This window comes from Macaca mulatta, chromosome 15 (genome assembly GCF_049350105.2).
Source record: "Macaca mulatta isolate MMU2019108-1 chromosome 15, T2T-MMU8v2.0, whole genome shotgun sequence".
Classification (NCBI taxonomy): Eukaryota; Metazoa; Chordata; class Mammalia; order Primates; family Cercopithecidae; genus Macaca; species Macaca mulatta.
In genome coordinates, this window is record NC_133420.1 from 63,908,727 (window position 1) to 63,932,003 (window position 23,277).

The 23,277-nt window shown below is 44.0% G+C and overlaps 1 protein-coding gene across 1 annotated transcript in view; it reads right to left on the reverse strand.

The window, feature by feature from the left end:
- NPR2 (natriuretic peptide receptor 2) overlaps window positions 1–23,277 on the reverse strand; it is a 50,440-nt gene that overhangs the window by 18,886 nt on the left and 8,277 nt on the right. The window lies entirely within an intron of this gene.

Sequence of the window (23,277 nt, forward strand, 5' to 3'; positions counted from 1 at the left end):
CAGTCGAGGATCCCCAGACGTGTGGTGTCCTCACCAGCCCCCCCACCTAGCAAACCATAGCGCCCTCCCGACGGCAGTGCCGCTTACTCCACCGAGGACCATGCCCGCTCCCTGGACGGGCCCCTCCAGCAGCCAGGGGCCCCTGCGCTACACTTCCCACCAGTCCTTAGAAAGTCCACGAGGCTCCTTCTTGCTTGGGACTCAACCCTAGGCCCCCCGCTGTCTCCATGACCCCCTGCCCTCCCCCTGTCCTCAGAGGCCCACCGCAGCCCGACCGGCTTCCTCCACACCATCTGCTCAGTCAGGGCCTCGATTTTCTTTTGTCTCCTGCACAGCGCGGGCTGGCGCCTGGGGAAAGCCTGTAACGGACGGGCGGGACATCCCCCCGCAGTGGAAGCCCATCCACCCTCTCCTGGGGTTCCACCTTGCTCCCAGGCTTCCAGCCTTAGGAAGCTCTCCCCGGGGCCCCCATATCTGGAGTGCCAATCTGACCCCAAGAACAGCTTGTGAGGGATGATCTCATGGTGGCTGAGAGGGACTGCTATGGGACCTTGGGGATTTTCCTCCAACTGTCATAAAGGACATGCACATAAGCCCATTCTCTGCCCGCGCTGAGAGCCACGGTTTCTCTCCCCCTTCAAGCTATTTCTCCAGAAATCACCAAGAGCGCTCTTGGAGCCCTGGAGTGGGGTGGGAGTGTATAGGGCGAGGATGGTCATGGTTTCCCTGAGATGAAGGCGACACCTAGTGGTTTGGGGGGGGAAATTAAGGACAATGCTACTTTATCCTTAGGCACGGTATTTATTGAACACAGGCTGCCTAGCACAAGCTGTAACTGTGAATACAAAGAAAGCCGAATGATACAGCCCTTACCTTTGAGGAACATACATTTGCAATCCCTGGGGCAAGAGGCCAAGAGCAGACCGCCCCTGACGATGTTCTTGCCTCAAGCCCAGTAGAGAAGCCTCAGGACAGCTCCTTCTTTAACGCGGAGGGGTGGTAACTCTAGTTCCAGGCTCCCAATACTGTACAGAAAAGGAATTTGTCCTATCTGGCCAAGGCAAAAAAAAAGGAACGGTCAAAAGAATGACGAAACAACATGAGAAATACTTTAGACCAAGTCAACCAAATAGAATAATTGATTTTTAAGCAACTACTCACTGTTTTATGAGACAAGCAAATCCAAAATGACAAAATTCCTGAAAGAATTACAGAATGGCAGGGCTAGGAGGAATCATATAACTATATTGTTTAGCCCTCTCATTTAAAGATAATTGAAAACCAAATCCCAGAGAGGAAAGTCGCAGTGTCCTTACTTGCTCCTCTCCCCCAATCCCATATGGCTTTTTAGTTGCAAAAGAGAGACTAAAATGCAGGTTTCATGGTCTCCAAGGAGAGGCTCTTTACAGATATTTTGCTGACTCATGGAACTTACCACAGAAAGCTGTGCTTACAGTATAATAGCTACCAAATACCCAGGTGAGTCTCTCTGGAACACCTGCAGCCCTCAGTGAGGATCAGCCACCACTACCACTGTCACCCCGACTCCTAAGCAAGTACAAGTGCATGATATGTCATTATTCTGAACATTAAGGACAATTCATTATGTTAGGGATTAAACATTCAAGCATCTTGCCTTTCCCTCTTCCTTCCAGTTGGCCACTTAACTAGAAAGTAGGAAGGGGCCCGGTGGAGTGGCTCTTGCCTGTAATGCCTATAATCTCTATTAAAAACCAAACAAATCAATCGGATATGGTGGCACGAACCTGTGGTCCCAGCTACTTGGGAGGCTAAGGTGGGGTGATCGCTTGAGCCCAGAGGATAGAGGCAGCCTGAGTGACAGCAAGATCCTGTCTCCAAAAAAAAAAAAAAAAAAAAAAAGGAAGTGGAAGGAGCCTGGTGCAGTGGCTCACACCTATAATCCCAGCATTTTGGGAGGCCAAGGTGGGAGGATCGTTTGAGGTCAGGAGTTCAAGACTAGCCTGGCCAACAAGGTGAAACCTCATCTCTACTAAAAATAGAAAAATTAGCTGGGCACGGTGGCGGGCACCTGTAATCCCAGCTACTTGGGAGGCTGGGGCAGGAGAATCGCTTGAATCTGGGAGGCAGAGGTTGCAGTGAGCAAAGATCACACCACTGTGCAACGGAGCAAGACTCCATCTCAAAAAAAAAAAAGGAAAAAAAAGAAAGAAAGAAAGAAAAAGAAAACACAATTAAAAACTAAAAATCAATTTTAAAAGACAAAAGGGAAGTGGGAAGGAGTGGGGACATAAAAGATAAATCACCTAATGAGGTTTTTTATTAACATACAGTGAAAGGCTTTTGGTATTTATTTTTTCATGTTTGAGGGGAAGCTGAAAATATTAGATAAATGAGAACTTCGGTTATGTATATATCCCACTATCCAAGCTATCACTGCTCTCATTGATATGGACAATAATATTTTGGCTGTATTTGGTGACCCTGCTGCAATACATAGAAAACCTGGGAAATTTAGATTCTACTGGCCTAAGCAGCAACCAGCTAGGGTCCAACTTTCTCTTTGTAGCACTGTCATGGCCTTCTTCTACTTCACAGACAGATACCAGCTATAATTTCTTCTGGATAGGGTCAGTCAACACCTTATCTCTTTTTTTTTTTTTCTTTTTTTTGAGACGGAGTCTCACTCTGTTACCCAGGCTGGAATGCAGTGGCACAATCTCGGCTCACTGCAACCTCCACCTCCCAGGTTCAAGTGATTCTCCCGCCTCAGTCTCCCAAGTAGCTGGAATTACAGGCACCCGCCACCACGCCTGGCTAATTTTTGTTTTTATTAGAGACAGTGTTTCACCATGTTGGCCAGCTGGTCTCAAACTCCTGACCTCAAGTGATCCACTCGCCTCAGATTCCCAAAGTGCTGGGATTACAGGCGTAAGCCACCATGCCCAGCCCCAAACACCTTATTTCTGATGCAGAACTAAACTGCAGAGCATCAAATTGGCCAGCTGCTAGAATCTCCTATGGTTTCCAAGCTGCCCTGTTCCTTCTTCAAAAGAAATCCTAATTCTGGTTTCACTCAGGCCAAAGGTGCCTTAAGACCCTAGCTGAGCTCTGCAACCACCATGGGATTCAGGCTCATGCTAATCTTCATGACAGGCTCTGATGCCCCAAACTGACAGCATTAAACATTTTATAACTGACCTATATGTGCAGCTGAATCTGGATCCTCAGGTTTATTCTACACCAGATCATGCCTCCTAGGCCTACAGAAATCCAGAAAACAAAATATCTTCCAGACTTCTCTCTGCTGACCTGACTAGCAGAAATGGGCTTTGACTCCATGCAGTTGTCCCCTGCACACAGACAGACAGGTCCAAGAGAACCTGCCAACAGAGGGCAGAGAACAGCCATGGAAAGGTAGATCGAATAACGCAGGAAAGATACACTTCACAACACATCTCAATAGGAAAAGGAGAAAGTAATGTAGAAAAAGAAATGTAGTAAAGTATATAGAAAGCAAATACAGACTTTATTCAAATTCTGCATTCTTTACTTTAGCCCCATAAGGGAGAGACAGAATCCTGAAATCAGGTCAAACCTCTAGTTCCCCTCCAACTCCTACTTCCCTCCCAGCCATGCAGCAGTGCACAGTATGGTTGGAGATCTAAGATCCAGTTCATCTTCTCACAGATATTCAACAGCCTCAAAAGGCTGCTGTGGGCCAGGTGTGGTGGTTCATGCCTGTAATCCCAGCACTTTGAGAGGCCAAGGCAGGCAGATCACCTGAGGTCAGGAGTTCAAGATCAGCCTGGCCAACATGGCAAAACCCCATCTCTACTAAAAATACAAACTCCAGGCGTGGTGGCATGCACCTGTAATCCCAGCTACTCAGGAGGCTGAGGCAGGAGAATTGCTTGAACCCAGGAGGTGGAGGTTGCAGTGAGCTGAGATCGCACCTCTGCACTCCAGCCTGGGGGACAGAGCAAGTCTCTGTCTCAAAAAAAAAAAAAAAAAAAAAAAAAAGCAGGGGGATGGCACTGCTGTGATTGTTTAAAGGGTCAAGGGTTTTTACTTTGAATTCATACACATCTTTGTAAGTTCAAAATGTTTTCAAATCAGATCCCAGCTTCCAACTTACCTGAATAGATATATGTTTTAAAAGACAAACAGGTATCATATTCTAAGGACCAGAAATATCAGCTTTGTGAAAATACAGTCCAAACAAGTCATTTTCCCATGGAAATTGTTTCATAGACAGCCAATGATTCCTTAGAGAGGAATTTGAGAATCGTCAGGAGAAGCAACCACAAACATTTATTTTCTTGATGATTCAAGCTCCAGGTGAACCATATTTCACCTGTCTGCTCCATCCGGGCCTGGACCGGCACCTCTGTGAGTCTCCAGGAAGGCCCTGGTGGTCTTCTCTGCCGTCTCACACTTGGCCCATCTTCCTAGGTATATAGATTGTTTCCCTATTTTCCTATTCCACCCTTTGTCATTATTACCAACCCCAATAGTTATTTACGACCCCTTGGGAGCGTCCGATAGCATGAAGTCTCAAATATAATATTCCCTGAAATAATCTCCTCCCCACTCAATTTGAAATTCCACTTCACAAAATCTTTCACTGAAGAAAAAGTGGTAAGAGGCAAGTGGCAAGAGGGAAAGGTGTCCCCTTGCCTTTTAAGTCCTGCTAACTCCACAAATATCTGGCATAAAAAGAGGCAAAGGAAACATGGTTGTCACTGCTTCTAGAGACTGGAAATGCACTAGTCACTATTTTAATCTTCTGCTCTGTGTAGAATTTTCTGTGGAAGCCAAAGACTGGGAAGAAGAGAAGAAATCTGAAGTAAAAATGGACAAAACTGTACTGCAATATGTCATGAAGAACAAAGAGAAGCTAAGCAGTAGTGATGTAAGATTGGTGGGCAGACAGACTGAAAGCAAGAAGAACCGTGAAGAGGTTCCTGGAGAAACCCAAGCCTGAAATGCTAAGTGCCTAATCTAGGATGATGGGATAGTAATGGAGAGAGGAACAAATCTAAGGTAATTTGAGGAAAGAAACAACAGGATTAGGTGGCCAACTGGATATCCAAGACGAAAAACAGTCAAAGGCAGGGGTTGCAAAGGCAAAGGTGGTCATAGGCCAGGCAGGAAATGCAAATGGGAGAAGGAGCTGAGTGGAGACTGGCAAGCCATGAATCCTGGCTCCATCTAAAGTGGATGCTGGCCCTGGGATGGAGCCCAGAGTGGCCAGTTCTTACTCCGTGTTCTCTCTGGGTCTCTCCAGTCTCACTTCCCTCCAGTCCAGCCTCCACGATATGTTCAGGTGCCAAGGCGACCTTTTGAAACAAAAACCTAATTATGTCATGTCACTGCTTAAAATCTTTAAATGGTCCCCCTTGGAGGCTATGTTTTTCACACTGTTATTTTTAGCAGCAAAACTATTCCTTCAGATGAAAACGTACACGTAAAACAGAAAAAAGAAAAAAAAAAAACCCCAGCTGCTCCAGATGAAACAGTGGGGGTGGGCCCAGAAACCCTTCGCCTTCACCTCATTCTCAAACAGAACCCCTGAGGCACCTTCAGGGAACCTCTGGGCAGCAGCCTTCAAACAGTGGTAGCACAAAAAGGCTTTCCAGGGACTATGTTTGTGCAGATAGCTTTAAGGGAATCCATCTCCAGACCCTGAACTTCCTTATGTACTCAGTCCCAAAACTGATCTGCCTGAGAATGACCTGTGCTCACAACAGTTGTGCTGACAACAACCCTCCCAGTTTACAACAGAAAGGCATGTCCCTCCCCTAAGCCAAATTTTATTATGATGAATTATTCTAGGGTGTAAAAACTTTTGGAGCACCAAGAAAAAGGATATATACATCAAGTATTGGTCTAGGGAAATTTGTGAAGATGAATCAAAGTGCCTTCAATGAATGGGGCTTCCTGTCTTTCCCCACCATATCCATGTTCTGTGAAGAGTAAAGCTTGGCATTAAAATGGGGTGTTTTCAACTGAGCGGGGTGGTGTGTGCCTGTAGTTTCAGCTACTCAGGAGGCTAAGGCAGGAGGATCTCATGAGACTAGGAGTTCAAGTTTAGCTTGGGCAACATAGTGAGACCCTGTCTTCTGTTTTAAAAATATATAGAGATAAGGCAGGGCACGGTGGCTCACACCTGTAATCCCAGCACTTTGGGAGGCCGAGGCAGGTAGATCACAAGATCAGGAGTTCAAGACTAGCCTGGCCAAGAGACCAGCCTGGCCAATATGGTGAAACCCCATCTCTACTAAAAATACAAAAATTACCCGGGTGTGGTGACAGGCACCTGTAATCCCAGCTACTTGGGAGGCTGAGGGAGGAGGAGAATCACTTGAACCCAAGAGGCAGAGGTTGCAGTGAGCCGAAATAGTGCCATTGCACTCCAGCTTGGGTGACAAGAGCAAAACTCTGTCTCTAAATAAATAAATATATAAACATCCTATCTCTTACCACTTACAAAAGTCAACTCAAAATGGATTAAAGACTTAAATGTAAGGACTGAAAACCATGAAAGCACTAGAAAAAATTTCAGGAAAAACCCTTTATGACATTGGACTGGGCAAGGATTTTTTGGATAAGATTTCAAAGGCACAGGCAACCAAAGCAAAAATGACAAACGGGATTGGATTGCATCATATTAAAAAGCTTCTTCACAGCAAAGGAAACGGTCAACAAAATGAAGAGGCAAGCTACAGAATGGAAGACAATATTTGCAACCTATACATCTAAACGGTTAATACCTAGACTATATAAGGAACTCAACAACTCAATAGCCAAAAAAAAAAAAAAAAAAATCCCAAATAATATGATTTTTAAAATGGGCAAAATAGACATTTCTCAAAAGGACGCATACAAATGGCCAACAGGTATATGAAAAAATGCTCAATATCACTAATCATCAGGGAAATGCAAATCAAAACCTCAATTAGATATCATCTCATCCCAGTTGGAATGGCTATTATCAAAAAGACAAAAAGTAACAAATGCTCATAAGGATGTGGAGAAAGGAGAACTTTTATACTAGTGGGAACATAAATTAGTATAGTCATAATGAAAAACAGTATAGAGGTTTCTCAAAAAATTAAAAACAGAACTACCATATTATCCAGTAATCCCACTAGTGGGTATTTATGCAAAGGAAATAGTATGCTGAAGAAATGTCTGCACTCCCATGTTTATTGCAGCTCTATTCACAGTAGCCAAGATATGGTATCAACCCAAGTGTCCATCAACAGATGAATGGATAAAGATAATGTGGTATATTTACACAATGGAATACTATTCAGCCATAAAAAAAAAAGAATGAATTCCTGTCATTTGCAGCAGCATAGATGAGCCTGGAGGACATTAAGTTAAGTAAAATAAGCCAGAAAGACAAACACCACAGGATCTCACTCATATGTGGAATCAAAAAAAAAAAAAAACCTGATCTCTTAGAAGTAAAGAGTAGAATAATTGTTACCAGAGGTTTGGAAGCATAGGTAGGAGGGGTGGATGGGTTGAGGTGGGCCAACTAGTACAAAGTCACAGATAGACAGGGGGAGTAAGTTCCAGTGTTCCATTGCACAATAGGGTGACTTTGGTTAACAATATTATTGTATTTTTCAAAATAGCTAGAAGAGAGGATTTTGAATGTTCCTACCACAAAGAAATGATAAATTTTTGAGCTACTAATTGCCTTAATTTGATAATTATACACTATACATGTATCAAAACATCACATTGTATTTCATAAGTATATATAATTATTGTCAATTAAAAATAAAATAAAAAGAGAAAATTAAACTGAAAAGTTTTACAAGCCACAAAAATACTTCAGCTACATTGAATAAAATCCATGAATAAAAAAATTAAGGGCTGGGCGCAGTGGCTCACACCCGTAATCCCAGCACTTTGGGAGGCTGAGGCCAGCAGATCATGAGGTCAGGAGATCGAGAACATCCTGGCTAACATGGTGAAACCCCGTCTCTACTAAAAATACAGAAAATTAGCCGAGCAAGGTGGCGGGCGCCTGTAGTCCCAGCTACTTGGGAGGCTGAGGCGGGAGAATGGTGTGAATCCGAGAGGCGGAGCTTGCAGTGAGCCAAGATTGCACCACTGTACTCCAGCCTGGGGGACAGAGTGAGACTCCGTCTCAAAACAAAATTAAGTAACTAGCCAGGCATGGTGGCTCACGCCTGTAATCCCAGCACTTTGGGAGGCTGAGGTGGGTGGATTACCTGAGGTCAGGAGTTTGAGACCAGCCTGACCAACATGGAGAAACCCCGTCTCTACTAATAATACAAAAATTAGCCAGGCGTGGTGGCGCATTCCTGTAATCACAGCTACTTGGGAGGTGAGACACAAGAATTGCTTGAACCTGGGAGGGGGAGGTTGCAATGAGCCGAGATCCACCATTGCACTCCAGCCTGGGCAACAAGAGAAAAACTCCATCTCAAAAAAAAAAAAAATTAACTTATTTCATAGTTGGTGTACTTTATTCAATAAAATAGTTAAAAGTCTACCTTATCTGGCCTGGCGCAGTGGCTCACACCTGTAATTCCAGCACTTTGGGAGGCCGAGGAGGGTGGATCACCTGAGGTCAGGAGTTTGAGACCCGCCTGACCAACATGGAGAAACCCCATCTCTACTAAAAATACAAAAAGTAGCCAGGCGTGGTGGCACATACCTGTGATCCCAGCTACTCGGGAGGCCGAAGCAGGAGAATCACTTGATTCCAGGAGGTAGAGATTGCAGTGAGCCGAGGTTGCGCCACTGCACTCCAGCCTGGGCAACAAAGCGAGACTCCGTCTCGAAAAACAAAAACAAAAACAAAAAATCTTGTAATAATAAAGTTAGATTTCAATTTAAAATTGTGTGAGTGGGTTATTATTTTAAGGAGCTCATGAACAAAAATGTTTGAGCTCTACAGCTCAAAATAACACTTTGAAAATCAGTGACTAAACAATGACTCTTGATGCTACCAAACCTAAATCTTCCTTCTAATAATTATTTTCTAACGGCACCTTTACTAACTTAAAATAAAATGCATAGATAATACAACCTATCTCTACACATAATTTCAAAACATCAATAAAATGTCCTAACTGTAATATAGAAGAGAAATAATAGCCAGGCATGGTGGCAGACGCCTGTAATCTCAGCTACTCGGGAGGCTGAGGCACAAGAATCCCTTGAACCTGGGAGGTGGAGGTTGCAGTGAGCCGAGATCACGCCACTGCACTCCAGCCTAGGCAACAGAGTGAGACTCTATCTCAAAAAAAAAAATAAAACTAGAGAAATAAAAGACAATAACTTATTTTTAAAAATAGGTATTTCAGTATGTAAATGGTTGCATATAACTGTGATAGAACACCAAAGGAGGCACTCAACTAATTGTAATTAGATGCTTCCATCATCTAATTACAAGGAATGAACAAATTTTGATTTAAGAGATCAGAAGCCACTCCATAAAGAAAGATACGGCATTAAACACCAGTGTTAGGATAAGCAATAATAGACCAGATGTGTTTATATATAACACCCTACACAACTGTTTGGTGCAATATTTGAAGACTCTGCAGAACTCAGGATCTCTAAATCATGCCAAATGCAGGACATTTATTTGACACCTAAAAGGTATTGCCAGTGTCAAGGTACAAGGATTAACAACCAAAACAAGATAAAATTCCTTCTCTCATGGAATACATTCTTAATTATGTGGAACTGTCCTCACATTGCAGAGTCTAACATCTGTGGCCTCCAACTACTACAATGCCAGTAGCACCCACTCTCATCACTATAGCAACCAAGAAAATGCCCCCTTCCTCCCCACCACCTCCCGCCTGCCCTCCTCCCTCCTCCCCCCTGCCCCCACTACCTCCTGCACACCCACCACCTGCCAAAGTGCCCCTCCAGGAAAAGTACTACTGCTGTTCAGAGCCACTAGCCTGCAGGGTGGAGAACAAGAATCTCAGCCCACCAGGTGGTCCTGGCTCCATCTTCCTCTCCAGCCTCCTCTGCAGCCACATATGCCTTCTAAACATATAGAACTATCTATAATCCTCTAAGTGGGCCACGTTATTCCATGCCCATGGGTTTTCTGTCAGCCTGAAATGTTTTCTCTTCCCTTGCGTTCTAATTACTCTTCTTTGAGGCTTAATCAGGCCACTTTTCAATTTAATTTAATACATTGGTTTTAAAGTAGGTACTTTCTACCCCATTAGATTGTGCATTCCATGAGAAGGAATTTTATTGTCCTTAATCTTTGTACCTCACATTGGCAACACATTTTAGAATTCAAATAAATGTTTTCTTAATGGATATATGAGTATGGATGAAGGGATTCACTTTATTTTTATTTTTTTATTTTTATTTTGAGATGGAGTCTCACTCTGTCACCCAGGCTGGAGTGCAGTGGTGCCATCTCGGCTCACTGCAACCTCCATCCCCCGAGACTCAAGCAATCCTCCCACTTCAGCCTCCCAAGTAGCTGGGACCACAGACACACACCACCACACCTGGTTGCTTTCTTTTTTTTTTTTTTTTGTATTTTTGTATTTTTGGTAGAGACGGAGTTTCACTACGTTGCCCAGGCTGATCTCGAACTCCTGAGCTCAAGTGATCCACCCTCCTCAGCCTCCCAAAGTGCTGGGATCACAGGTGTGAGCCACTGTGCCCAGCCAGGAATTCACTTTAAAAGAAAAAGAAATTCCTCTGAGACTTCAGGGAAAGGTGGGACAATGGATTCAGGGATAGATTTAGTGATGGATAAATTGAACTTATCTGTTGAGCATTGAGCTTGGTCAGGTATAAACATAATCTGCCACTCATCACAGTCTTCATCTGTGCCATGACAAATGTCTCTTTTGTACCTCTTCACAACATCATGGTCAGAGTCCATAACACTCTGCTCCCTTTTGGTTATTTAAAAACTCAGTCCAATATGGCTTAAAACTCCAGTCTCAGGTCCAATGCAGAACTCATCGTAAGCCATGGCTTAAGGAACCTGCGGTGGAGAGGAGAATATGATCCCTTCTATTGATTCTGCTCCTCCTCTTCTAGTTCTCTGGAAGGTTCTCCTGAAGGGTTTTAGCTCCTTGGTGGTTGGGAACTAAGACGAGGGAAGGGAGGAAAAGAACAACTCTCTTTTTATTTAACAAGCTAGTTATCACAAACCACTGTTTGCTGACAGTCCATGCCAAACTGCTGTTTGGCAGATGTCAAAATGCTATCTTTCTTGGGCACGGTGGTTCATGCCTGTAATCCCCAAGGCATTGGAAGGCTGAGGCAGGAGGATCACTTGAGCCCACGAGTTTGAGACCAGCCTGTGCAACATAGGGAGACCCTGTCTCTAAAACAATTTTTTTTTTTAATTAGCCAAATGTGGTGGCACATGCCTGCAGTCCCAGATACTCGGGAGGCTGAGGCAGGAGGATCACTTGTGCCCAAGAGATTCGGGCTGCAATGAGCCATGATCACAACACTACACTCCAGCCTGGGCAACAGACCCCATCTTTAAAAAGGCCCCCAAAGTTCTGGCTTCTAAGTTACCCTGACCCTTGCACTTCCCCCACTTCCCGCAGCCTAGGGATGACAGAAAGTTCCTAAGGTTGCTAATCTTCCCCCGCATTGCCTCACCTTCCCTTGAAAGGCTTCTCAGCTCTTCCACCACATTCACAGCCAGCTAATTCTCTGGATTAAATGCCCTCTGGTTTAAATGCTCAGAGTGAGTTCTGTTTTCCTGTTTGGACTCTAAATCTGGCAGCTAAATTAAAAAAAAAAAAAACTGAATTTACTGCACTGAGAGCAAAGACTCTGGCTCCAAAACTGCCAAGTTCAAGGTTCACTGCTATCAGTGTGGGTCCATCCAGATAGAGTAATATAGAGGAGTGAAGAGACAGAACTAATTTCCCTTTTCTCCCAAAGGAACACAGGAGAGAAAATGAATTTGGAGAAAAGAGAGAGAAAAGGGCATTCTAAATTTCCTGCTTCCCAATCCTCGGGACAATATGGGGAGGGGGTTACTTAAAAAGACAAGGATGTGACTGAAGCCCCCCCACCAACAAAAGTTGGGATGAGTCAAAGAGGGGAATTGACCTATATAAAAACCAAAAACACTAAAAAGATTATAGTACTCCCTTCCTCCAAACAAGAAATAAAAATAAAATCAATAAATTCAAATTTCCCCATAGCAACTACTTCCTTGTTTTTTGTTTGTTTTGTTTTGTTTTGTGTTTTTTGGTGGTTTGTTTATTTGTTTGTTTTTTGAGAAGGAGTCTCGCTCTGTCGCTCAGGCTGGAGTGCAGCGGCCCGATCTCGGCTCACTGCAAGCTCCGCCTCCCGGGTTCACGCCATTCTCCTGCCTCAGCCTCCCGAGAGAGGGAGTCTCACCATGTTAGCCAGGATGGTCTTGATCTCCTGACCTCGTGATCCGCCCACCTTGGCCTCCCAAAGTGCTGGGATTACAGGCGTGAGCCACTGTGCCCGGCCAACTACTTCCACGTTTTTAAAAACACATCAACATCCTTTCCTGGGCCGGGCGCGGTGGCTCACGCCTGTAATCCCAGCACTTTGGGAGGCCGAGGCGGGCGGATCACAAGGTCAGGAGATCGAGACCACGGTGAAACCCCGTCTCTACTAAAAATACAAAAAATTAGCCGGGCGCGGTTGTGGGCGCCTGTAGTCCCAGCTACTCGGGAGGCTGAGGCAGGAGAATGGCGTGAACCCGGGAGGCGGAGCTTGCAGTGAGCCGAGATCGCGCCACTGCACTCCAGCCTGGGCGACAGAGCGAGACTCCGTCTCAAAAAAAAAAAACAAAAAAACAAAACAAACAAACAAAAAAAAAACATCCTTTCCTCCAAATCTATTTAGTACCACTGCTTTGCTGAGCCCCTAAAGGCACACAATTAGTCTGCCTACCGGGTCATCCAGCAAAAGGCCTGTGCAGCCTGCCCTGACCAGAACTCAGCACAATCAGTCTCTCAGGGAGGGAGGCCTTTGCTGCCAAGGGGGAGTAAGGTGCTGAAGCTAAGTCTCCTGAGGACCCAGCAGGGTTAGAACTGGAGTATGACCCCTTCAGAGTCCCATGTCCATTCAACCAAAACCAGAATAACCCAGATTAACCATTCACTTCATTCAACCAAATTATAATAATTTTTTACTGTTTTAATGAAATTTATCATCAAAGAATAAAGTTTTTGCACCAATACACATGTTTTCAAAGTGGCTTTAAAACTGAAATAACAATGGACTATTTTTTTCACATTAAAAAAAGATCTTCAGAAATAATAATATGGGCCAGGCGTGGTGGCTCACACCTGCAACCCCAACATTGGGAGTCCAAGGCAGGAGGATTGCTTGAGCCCAGGAGTTCAAGACCAGCCTGGGCAAATAGCAAGACTCCGTCTCTTTTATTTATTTTAAAAATTAAATAAATAAATAATTTTTAAAAAGAAACCTGGGGTTGGGCTTGGTGGCTCACTCCTGTAATCCCAGCATTTTGGGGGGCCAAGGTGGATGGATCACCTGAGGTCAGGAGTTCAAGACCAGCCTGGCCAACATGGTGAAATCCCATCTCTACTAAACACACAAAAATTAACCAGGCCTGGTCCTCCCAGCAACTTGGGAGGCTGAGGCAGGAGAATCGCTTGAATCCAGGATGCAGAGGTTATAGTGAGCCAAAACAGCACCACTGCATTCCAGCCTGGGTGACAGAGCAAGCCTCCATCTCAAAAAAAAGAAAAAGGAAACCTGGAACAGTATAAATCAAAATGTTCAGAGTGACTGTCTCTTTAGCAACAGTATGTGCTAGAATATATATATTTATTTATTTATTTATTTATTTTATTTTATTTTCTTTCTTTTTACTTAAGACAGGGTCTCGCTCTGTCACCCAGGCTGAGGGGCAGTAGTGCGATCTCGGCTCACTGCAGGCTCAACCTCCTGGGCTCAGGCAATCCTCTGTCTCAGCCTCCCGAGTAGCTGGGACTATGGGCATTCACCATCACACCTGGCTATTTGTTTTTTATTTTTTGTAGAGACAAGGTCTCACTATGTTGCCCAGGTTGGTCTTGAACTCCTGGGCTCCAGTGATCCTCCTGCCTCAGCCTCCCAAAGTGCTGGGATTACAGGTGTTAGCCACCATGCCTGGCTGTATTTTTCAATAATTATGTATTACTTTTGTAATAAGAAGCTACATGTGGGTTTTTTAAGGTACCACAAGGATGAAAGAATACCAAAGGAGTTTTTGTGAATGTCACTGAAATAGGTCTGTAGTCTCCACTTACCGAATACACCAGTAAAGTCTGAGAGTTTTACATATAAATTTGCAGCATATTTGTTTATAAAGAAATATCACTTTAGGCTGGGCATGGTGGCTCAAGCCTATAATCCTAGCACTTTGGGAGGCCGAGACGGGCGGATCATGAGGTCAGGAGATCGAGACCACCCTGGCTAAAACGGTGAAACCCCGTCTCTACTAAAAAATACAAAAAACTAGCCGGGTGAGGCGGCGGGCGCCTGTAGTCCCAGCTACTCGGGAGGCTGAGGCAGGAGAATGGCCTGAACCCGGGAGGCGGAGCTTGCAGTGAGCTGAGATCCGGCCACTGCGCTCCAGCCTGGGGGACAGAGCAAGACTCCGTCTCAAAAAAAAAAAAAAAAAAAAAAAAGAAATATCACTTTAAAACACAACTTTATAGCTCTTTTATACAACCCCACCACAGTTAGTATGCAGCTCAAAAAATATTTGTTGAGTAGAATTGAGTAGTCTAGTATAAAATTTTTACAAATGATCTAGCTGAAGAAGAATACAGTGGAGTTGTTAGTTTGCATATGACAGTAAGTTCCTCCAGTTACACATCAGTCACATTTGATGTTACTGTCATCTACTTAAAACTCTTACCATGGTTTCTATAATAGCTCATACTCGTAGTCATCCTTCCATCTCAATATCCAGCTGATGTCTCCCCATGATGAAGATCCTCTTCTTCCTCTGAGCTCGAAGCTCCCAATCTCCAGGCTCTAGTCCTCAGATTTCTGCATTCTTCTTTCCACACTCATTTCCTTGGTGAGTTAATCCATAACCATGCCATCACCCGTCACCTTGATGCATATAACTGACAGTAGAAAATGACCTTGTTTCACTGGGTGTGGGCATATGTGTCATTGTCACTACATATGTAAGGTATCTCAAAATTGCACAACCGTAATTAATAGAATTTTGTAGTACAACTCCCCAAGGAAAAGACTGCTTGGAAGATTTGAGGAAGAGTTGTTGGCACAAATGGCAACTCCTGCCTCCCCTCCCCCAAAAGCAAATCAAATAAAAATAATACATAAATAGAAAAAAAGTGAGCAAAGTATGGGTTTAAAATTCTCAGGTTAATGGTGTTATACCTTGTTTGGGGAAGGAAGGAAGGAACTATGTAAATGCAATAATTGGCCAATGGAAGGTAGAGAAAAAAGGTCTTAGAGTCTACATTTTTAAAACTCACTTACAGGAACAAAGTACCCATTTTTATCAATCACATCTTTGTTTTTTAATTTTTCTAGCAGTCAGTCCCAGCCAGCTGATCAGATTACTCTCGTGTACTCAGCTTTAAGGCAAACCTAACTGCCTCCCTTCTCTTCCAATCAGATTTCTCCCCTTAAGCTTCTCCTACATATAAATTACAAGCCACCACTTAAACCCAGGGTATGTTAAATTTAGGTCCTGAAATAAGCTAAGAGCTAGCCTCAGACCCAATTCATAGAACATAGAGATTATAGATTTTTGGAATTAGAAGACAGCAATTTTGGGCTAATTTTTCATCAATCTTAACTGAAGGGTAGAACTACTAACCTTAACATCTAGCTAATAAATATGTTTCAGACAAGCAATACAGGAGAGAAGGAGATGGTTAAGGAGAACAGAACTTCCAAGGCTCAGAACCACTAACACCTCTAGAAGGGGTAAAGGAAGCATCTAATCATATCTAGGCCAATAAAGCTGGGCTGTGTTCTGGGATGACTGCTTTTTAGGGCAGTGCGTAAGGACACAGATTCCGGGACTTGCCAGCCAAGCAGAGGAGTTACTGTAAATATTTGTTATGGAAGTTACTCCTCAGAAAAGGGGTGCTAGCCAAACTAAACCAAGATCAAGAGCCAAGGAGAATCAACTGGGCTAGAGAATCAGAGGGGCAAAGATAGAGGCACAGACACAGAAAAAAGTAAGGTCAGCTTCTAGGAAGTGATAAGAGGGCAACAAAATGAATGGGATGCTTCAGATCCAGAGACTGAAATTCATTCTGATCCTACCAAACCTCACCAGGTTAAAGGTTTACCTTGAAGGTATAATACACCTGTGTGAGCACCTGCTCTTTCCTCTGAACCCCTGCTACTTCCTGGAGTTCAGGTTTTCTTCTGATTTGACAGGCAGAAGGTTGCTGTGTTTATTAGGGAGAGGCTTAGGGGAGGCTGGGAGCTCCAGGTGTGCTCCTCTGATCCTCTGTAGCCTACCCACTCATTCAATTATTATAAGTAACCTGAGCATCTCCAGGAGTGCAGCCAAACACTCTGACACTCCCCTACAGCTGACTGTAGTGCTACACCCTCCATGACACCACACTGTCCAGGTTTTTTCCAACCACCTGGCAGCTGTTTCTCAGTCTCTTACCGATTCTTCCTTCTCTACCTGCCCCTGGGTTGATTGATGATCCTCAGGGATCTATTCTAGATTTTTTTTCCACTCAACTCTCTCTCTCTGTCTACGGTAATACCTAGGCCTGTTGCTCCAATAACCAATTTCTGTATGCCAAGAATGAATCGCTAGTCCGTTTCTATCAGCTTTCAAATCATATATCTAATTGTCCACAGGATATCTTCACTTGATGTCTTGCAAGAACTTCGAACTCAACATCCAAACAAGACACATGATTTCCCTCCAAAATATATTCCCACCCAATGTTTTCCTACTCAGCAAAGGACACTATCATCCACATAGGTGCTCAGCCAAAAACCTCAATTATCCTTGAATTCTCCATCTCCCTCACTACTCTCCACATCTAAGCCTTGCTGGACATACCTCCAAAATATGCCCCAAATCTATCTTCTCTACTACCTCTACCCTATGCAGTTCAAACCACCATCATCCTTCATCTGGACTAATGTAACAATACCTTAACTTGTCTCCCAGCATCTAGTGTTGATCCACTCCAATCCACACTATAAACATTCAAAATGCAGTGCTGGTAAGAATCTTAGGCAGAGAAACTGAAGCAATCCCTGCCCCGAGGCTTGGCAGTGAAGGAGCTGAAATGAACCAGACATGCAGATTTGAACTATATTAAAATTTTTTAAATTCTTTTTTTAAAAATGCAATGCTGGCAGTCACTCCTCTGCATAAAACCCTTGAATAGCTTCCCATTGTGCTTAGGATGAAATATAAACAACTGATCCTGAATTTCAAGGTGCCCCATGGTCAGGTCCCTGCCTCTCTTCAGCCTCGTCTCACGTCACATCCCTCTTCCTCACCCTCTATACTCTAGACACACTGAACTTTCGTTCCTTTAATCTCTCTCATCTTTGCACATGTTGTTCCCTCTGCCTGAAACTTTCTTTGCACTTTTCATCTGATTACCTCAAAATCATTCTCAGGTCACAGCACAAACCTCCCTACTTCCTTTACAAATTATGTTCCCCCAAAAATGTGTACTCCAATAAGACTCTGTATTTTCTCAGTAACATTTCTGAAGCTTAATATTGTTCAAACTTCATTGTATTCGTGTGTGTTTATTCCCTTACCTCTACAAAATACTGTGTCCTCAGTCCCCAGCACAGTGTATGGCATAACAGACTCAATAACAGAATGAGTGAATGAGAAAAAAAAAAAAAAAACGAATGACAAAATCAGGATGGGTTGAGCTCCTCAGGGTGAGGAGAGATAACAGGTGGATGCTGATGGAAACAGCATCAAGGACAACAAGACAAGAACCTGTCTTCCCAAGTCTGACAGGGCCAGGTACAGTAGATGTGTTTCAACCACATGGTTCTTTCTTCCTTGGCAATGGGTGCAGCCAGGGCTGTGACACTGGTGGTGCTGAGGCAGGTACACATGGGCACGCAGTGCCCCTGCAGCTGAGTGCACCTAGCTCCCTGCTCAGCTAGGCCGCTTGCTACCTAACTTACCTCAAATGGACCCAATCAGTCTCCGTTGGACACTGTAAACAGGCATGCCTCATTCCACATTCAGTCCTGTCTCACTTTATCGAAAGTGGTGGGTGAGCTGAGGGCACCCTCTACTCACATGAAGGTCTTGTGCATCTTCACAATTGCCTACATTGTCCCTCATAAGCCCCAAACCAGTTTAACATAGTCCTATCTGATCAGTTAATGTCTTTTTAGGTACTGCTCAGACTCTCTTGAATAAAAATTGCTCAGTCTCTCAGATAGCAACCCCTCTCCTGCTTATCTACCTGAGATGGATCTGGATATATCAGGGGAAGGGGACTTCATAGCAGCAGGAAAAAGTTGCAACCCTTGAGGAAGTGCTCCTCCAGCTTCTTAAGATCTCCAGGCCAATGTTCCTTTGCCCCTGTTTGCTGCTTACTCTGCAGGCAACCATGGTCCAACTCTGTGCTAGTATAACTCTAGGGTCTCAGGCCGGGCGCGGTGGCTCACGCCTGTAATCCCAGCACTTTGGGAGGCCGAGGCGGGCGGATCACAAGGTCAGGAGATCGAGACCACGGTGAAACCCCGTCTCTACTAAAAATACAAAAAATTAGCCGGGCGCGGTTGTGGGCGCCTGTAGTCCCAGCTACTCGGGAGGCTGAGGCAGGAGAATGGCGTGAACCCGGGAGGCGGAGCTTGCAGTGAGCCGAGATCGCGCCACTGCACTCCAGCCTGGGCGACAGAGCGAGACTCCGTCTCAAAAAAAAAAAAAAAAAAAAAAAAAAAAAAAACTCTAGGGTCTCTCTCAGCCTGGAGACAGCCTGAGTGGTACCCTCTGGCAGAATAAATTGCACTGTCTTCCCCGGCACTATTTTTTCTGAGTGCGGTTGTGATCCTATTGCACCCCTCAGACGCATGCAACAGAAACCCTTCACAGTCTCTGCGCCAAGGGCTTCCCTGTTGCACATACGGAATGCCCCACATCTTGACCTCCAGGGTCAGATATCTCCATAAAATCTCACTGATGTCTCTTTCAAAATAACCTCTCCACGGTCAGGCACAGTGGCTCATGTCTAATCCCAGCACTCTTGGAGGCCAAGGTGGGTGGATCGCTTGAGCTCAGGAGTTCAAGATCAGCCTGGGCATCATGGTGAAACCTCATCTCTACAAAAAAGACAAAAATTAGCCAGGAGTGGTGGCACATGCTTGTGGTCCCAGCTACTTGGGAGGGTGAGGTGGGAGGATGCAGTGAGCCATTGCACTCCAACTTGGGCGACAGAGCCAGACCTTGTCTGAAAAAAGAAAAAAAAAAATTCTGGCCAGGCACAGTGGCTCATGCATGTAATCCCAGCAATTTGGGAGGCTGAAGCGGGCAGATCACCTGAGGTCAGGAGTTGGAGACCAGTCTGGCCAATATAGCGAAACCCTGTCTCTACTAAAAATACAAAAACTTAGCCGGGTGTAGTGGTGGACGCCTATAATCCCAGCTACTCAGGCTGAGGCACAAGAATTGCTTAAACCTGGTAGGCGGAGATGGCAGTGAGCTGAGATCGTGCCACTGCACTCCAGCCTGGGCGACGGAGTGCAAAACAACAACAACAACAACAACAAATGTCCACTTAATGTCTACGTTTCTTTTCCTATCATCTAGTTCTAGTCTTACCAGGCTATGTCCACGCTCAGCAAGAAAGAATGCCATGATGAATTTAATGATGTCTGTTATGGACAGATGATAAAGGAGTCAAGCCATGAATAGTGTATTTGCTGATATCATCTGTTTCCTCAAATCCATCAATATAAATTAATCTGCCCTCTTTATTTGTATCTACTAAAATCCTACTCATCATCCAAGACTAGGTCATACAGCTCATCCTGCTCTGACTTAACACCATTTATTATTTGGCTATTTAATACTGGTATTAGTTTATAAAGGTTAATAGTAAATAGAACTTATTTTTAATACTTGAAATGGCTTGAAGAATGGTGGTATCACTAACACAAAGTATGACTTGTTTTAAGGAATACATGAATGGCTAATTATAGAAGGTGTCTGGTCCTCTGGCTATCAGAAAAGAGATCTAAGAGTTCTCCAAAGGTAGTATTAATGAACTCTTCTGGAAAATAAAATAAAATAAAATAAAACCAATTCACTTAAACCAAAGAAAAGAGCATTAAGTCTGGTCATTACACCTCAATAGTAACAGGAACATGAGATCATTTGATATGATTCTGCATCCAGTACTGCTCTACCACATGACACATTGTATTACAGTTGGTTGTATGCAGCCCAAGATTCCCTTTTCTCTGCAGATCAGTGACTCTTCATGGAAAGAGGTTCATGCTCTATCACACAATAATATTAAGAAGATTATCATCGGCCGGGCGCAGTGGCTCAAACCTGTAATCCCAGCACTTTGGGAGGCCGAGACGGGCGGATCACAAGGTCAGGAGATCGAGACCATCCTGGCTAACACGGTGGAACCCCGTCTCTACTAAAAAATACAAAAAATTAGCCAGGCGAGGTGGCAGGCGCCTGTAGTCCCAGCTACTCGGGAGGCTGAGGCAGGAGAATGGCGTGAACCCGGGAGGAGGAGCTTGCAGTGAGCCGAGATCTGGCCACTGCACTCCAGCCTGGGCGACAGAGCAAGACTCCGTCTCAAAAAAAAAAAAAAAAAGAAGATTACCAACAATGCTTCCTTCAATTGAGGATTTGAGAAACCACAGAGAGGCAACAACATTTTTCTTGACTTTAACATATATACAATGGATGCTCGTTATAATAAAAACACAATTTTAGGCCGGGCGCGGTGGCTCAAGCCTGTAATCCCAGCACTTTGGGAGGCCAAGACGGGCGGATCACGAGGTCAGGAGATCGAGACCATCCTGGCTAACACGGTGAAACCCCGTCTCTACTAAAAAGTACAAAAAACTAGCCGGGCGAGGTGGCGAGTGCCTGTAGTCCCAGCTACTCGGGAGGCTGAGCCAGGAGAATGGCGTAAACCCGGGAGGCGGAGCTTGCAGTGAGCAGAGATCCGGCCACCGCACTCCAGCCTGGGTGACAGAGCGAGACTCCGTCTCAAAAAAAAATAAAATAAAATAAAATTTTAAAAAAATAAATAAATAAAAAATAAAAACACAATTTTGCCCACTCCAATAAAAACTCCAAGGGAGCAAGGACATTGTCCAGTGTTTTCATTACTGTAACTCCAGTGCCTGACTCATAGTAGGTAATCTATATATATTTTACTACTGAACAGTTACTACTTAATAAATATTAGATGAAGATAATACACAGAACAAAAGTTTAATATTTCTATTCTACAACCTGTCTGTCATTTGAAAGAGGCAGTCATCTTTATTCCAGATTCTTCCTTTCCTACTGTGTCTTTTGTGCAGTGAGAACAAAATTAAGCATGCAATCAAAATGGATCATAGACATAAAAGACCTAAATGTAAAAGCTGAAATCATAAAACTTTTAGAGATAGGAGAAAATGTAGGAAAAAAAAAATCTCTGTGACCTGGTATAAGGGAAGATTTCTTATGCAGGATACAAAAAACACTAGCCATACAAGAAAAAAGCAAAAAATTAGACTTCACCAAAATTTAAAACTTCCGCTCCTCAAAAGACACTATAAAGAAAACAAAACGGCAAGCCACCAAGTGGGGGGAAATATCTTTAATTCATATACTCACAAAGGACTTGTATCCAGAATATATAAAGAACTCTTAAAACTCAGTAACAAGAAGCCAAACATTCCAGTTTTTTAAATGGGCAAATAATTTGAATAGATTTCACCAAATACGAGATACTGATGACAAAAAAGCACATAAAAAGATGCTCCAAGTCATTAAACATTAGGAAAATGCAAGTTAAAACCACAATGAGGCAGCACTACACATCTACTAGAGTGATTTTTTTTTTTTTTTTTTTTTTGAGAAACTGACGATACTAAGGCCGGGTGCAGTGGCTCACGACTGTAATCCCAGCACTTTGGGAGGCCGAGGCAGGCGGATCACGAGGTCAGAAGATCAAGACCATCCTGGCTAACACAGTGAAACCCCGTCTCTACTAAAAATACAAAAAATTAGCCAGGTGTGGTGGCGGGCGCCCATAGTCCCAGCTACTCAGGAGGCTGAGGCAGGAGAATGGCCTGAACCCGGGAGGTGGAGTTTGCAGTGAGCTGAGATCATGACACTGCACTCCAGCCTGGGCGACAGAGCGAGACTCTGTCTCAAAAAAAATAAAAAAGAAACTGACAATACTAAGTGCGGGCAGGGATGCAAAGCAACCAGAACTCCCATATAATGCTAGTAAGTGGAAAACTGTACAGATGCTTTGGAAAACAGTATGGCACTTCTCTTTTTAAAAAATGTATCTTATTTTATTAATAAATTAGTAACTTTTTTTTTTTTTTTTTTTGAGACAGGGTCATGCTCTGTTACCCAGGCTGGAGTACAGCAGCAAGATCATGACTCACTGCAACCTCCGCCTTGTAGACACAGGTGATCCTCCCACTTCAGCTTCCCGAGTAGCTGGGACTACAGGCCTGGGCCACCACACCCAGCTAATTTTTGTATTTTTTGTAGAGATGGGGTTTCGCCATGTTGTCCAAGCTGGTCTCAAACTCCTGGACTCAAGCAATCTGCCTGCCTTGGCCTTCCAAAGTGCTGGGATTACAGGCATGAGCCACTGCACCAAACTGGCAATTTTTATTTATCAAGTAAAACATTCACTTACAACAGGACCTAAGATTTCACTTCTAGGCATTGATCTTAAAAAATGCAAACATATGTCCACAAATACTTCAATGTGAGTGTTCATAACAGCTTCCAAAAAAGTGGAAAACAGCCCAAATATCCATAATCAGATGAATGAATAAATAAACTGCTGTATGTCCATACAATGAATTATTGCTCAGCAGTAAAAATGGACAATTTTTTTTTTTTTTTTTTGAGACAGAGTCTTGCTGTGTTGCCAGGCTGGAGTGCAGTGGCGCCATCTTGGCTCACTGCAACCTGTCTCCTGAGTTCAAGAGATCCTCCTCCCTCAGCCTCCTGAGTAGCTGGGACTACAGGCGTACACCATCACGCCCAGCTAGTTTTTGTATTTTTAGTCAAGACAGATTTTCACCATG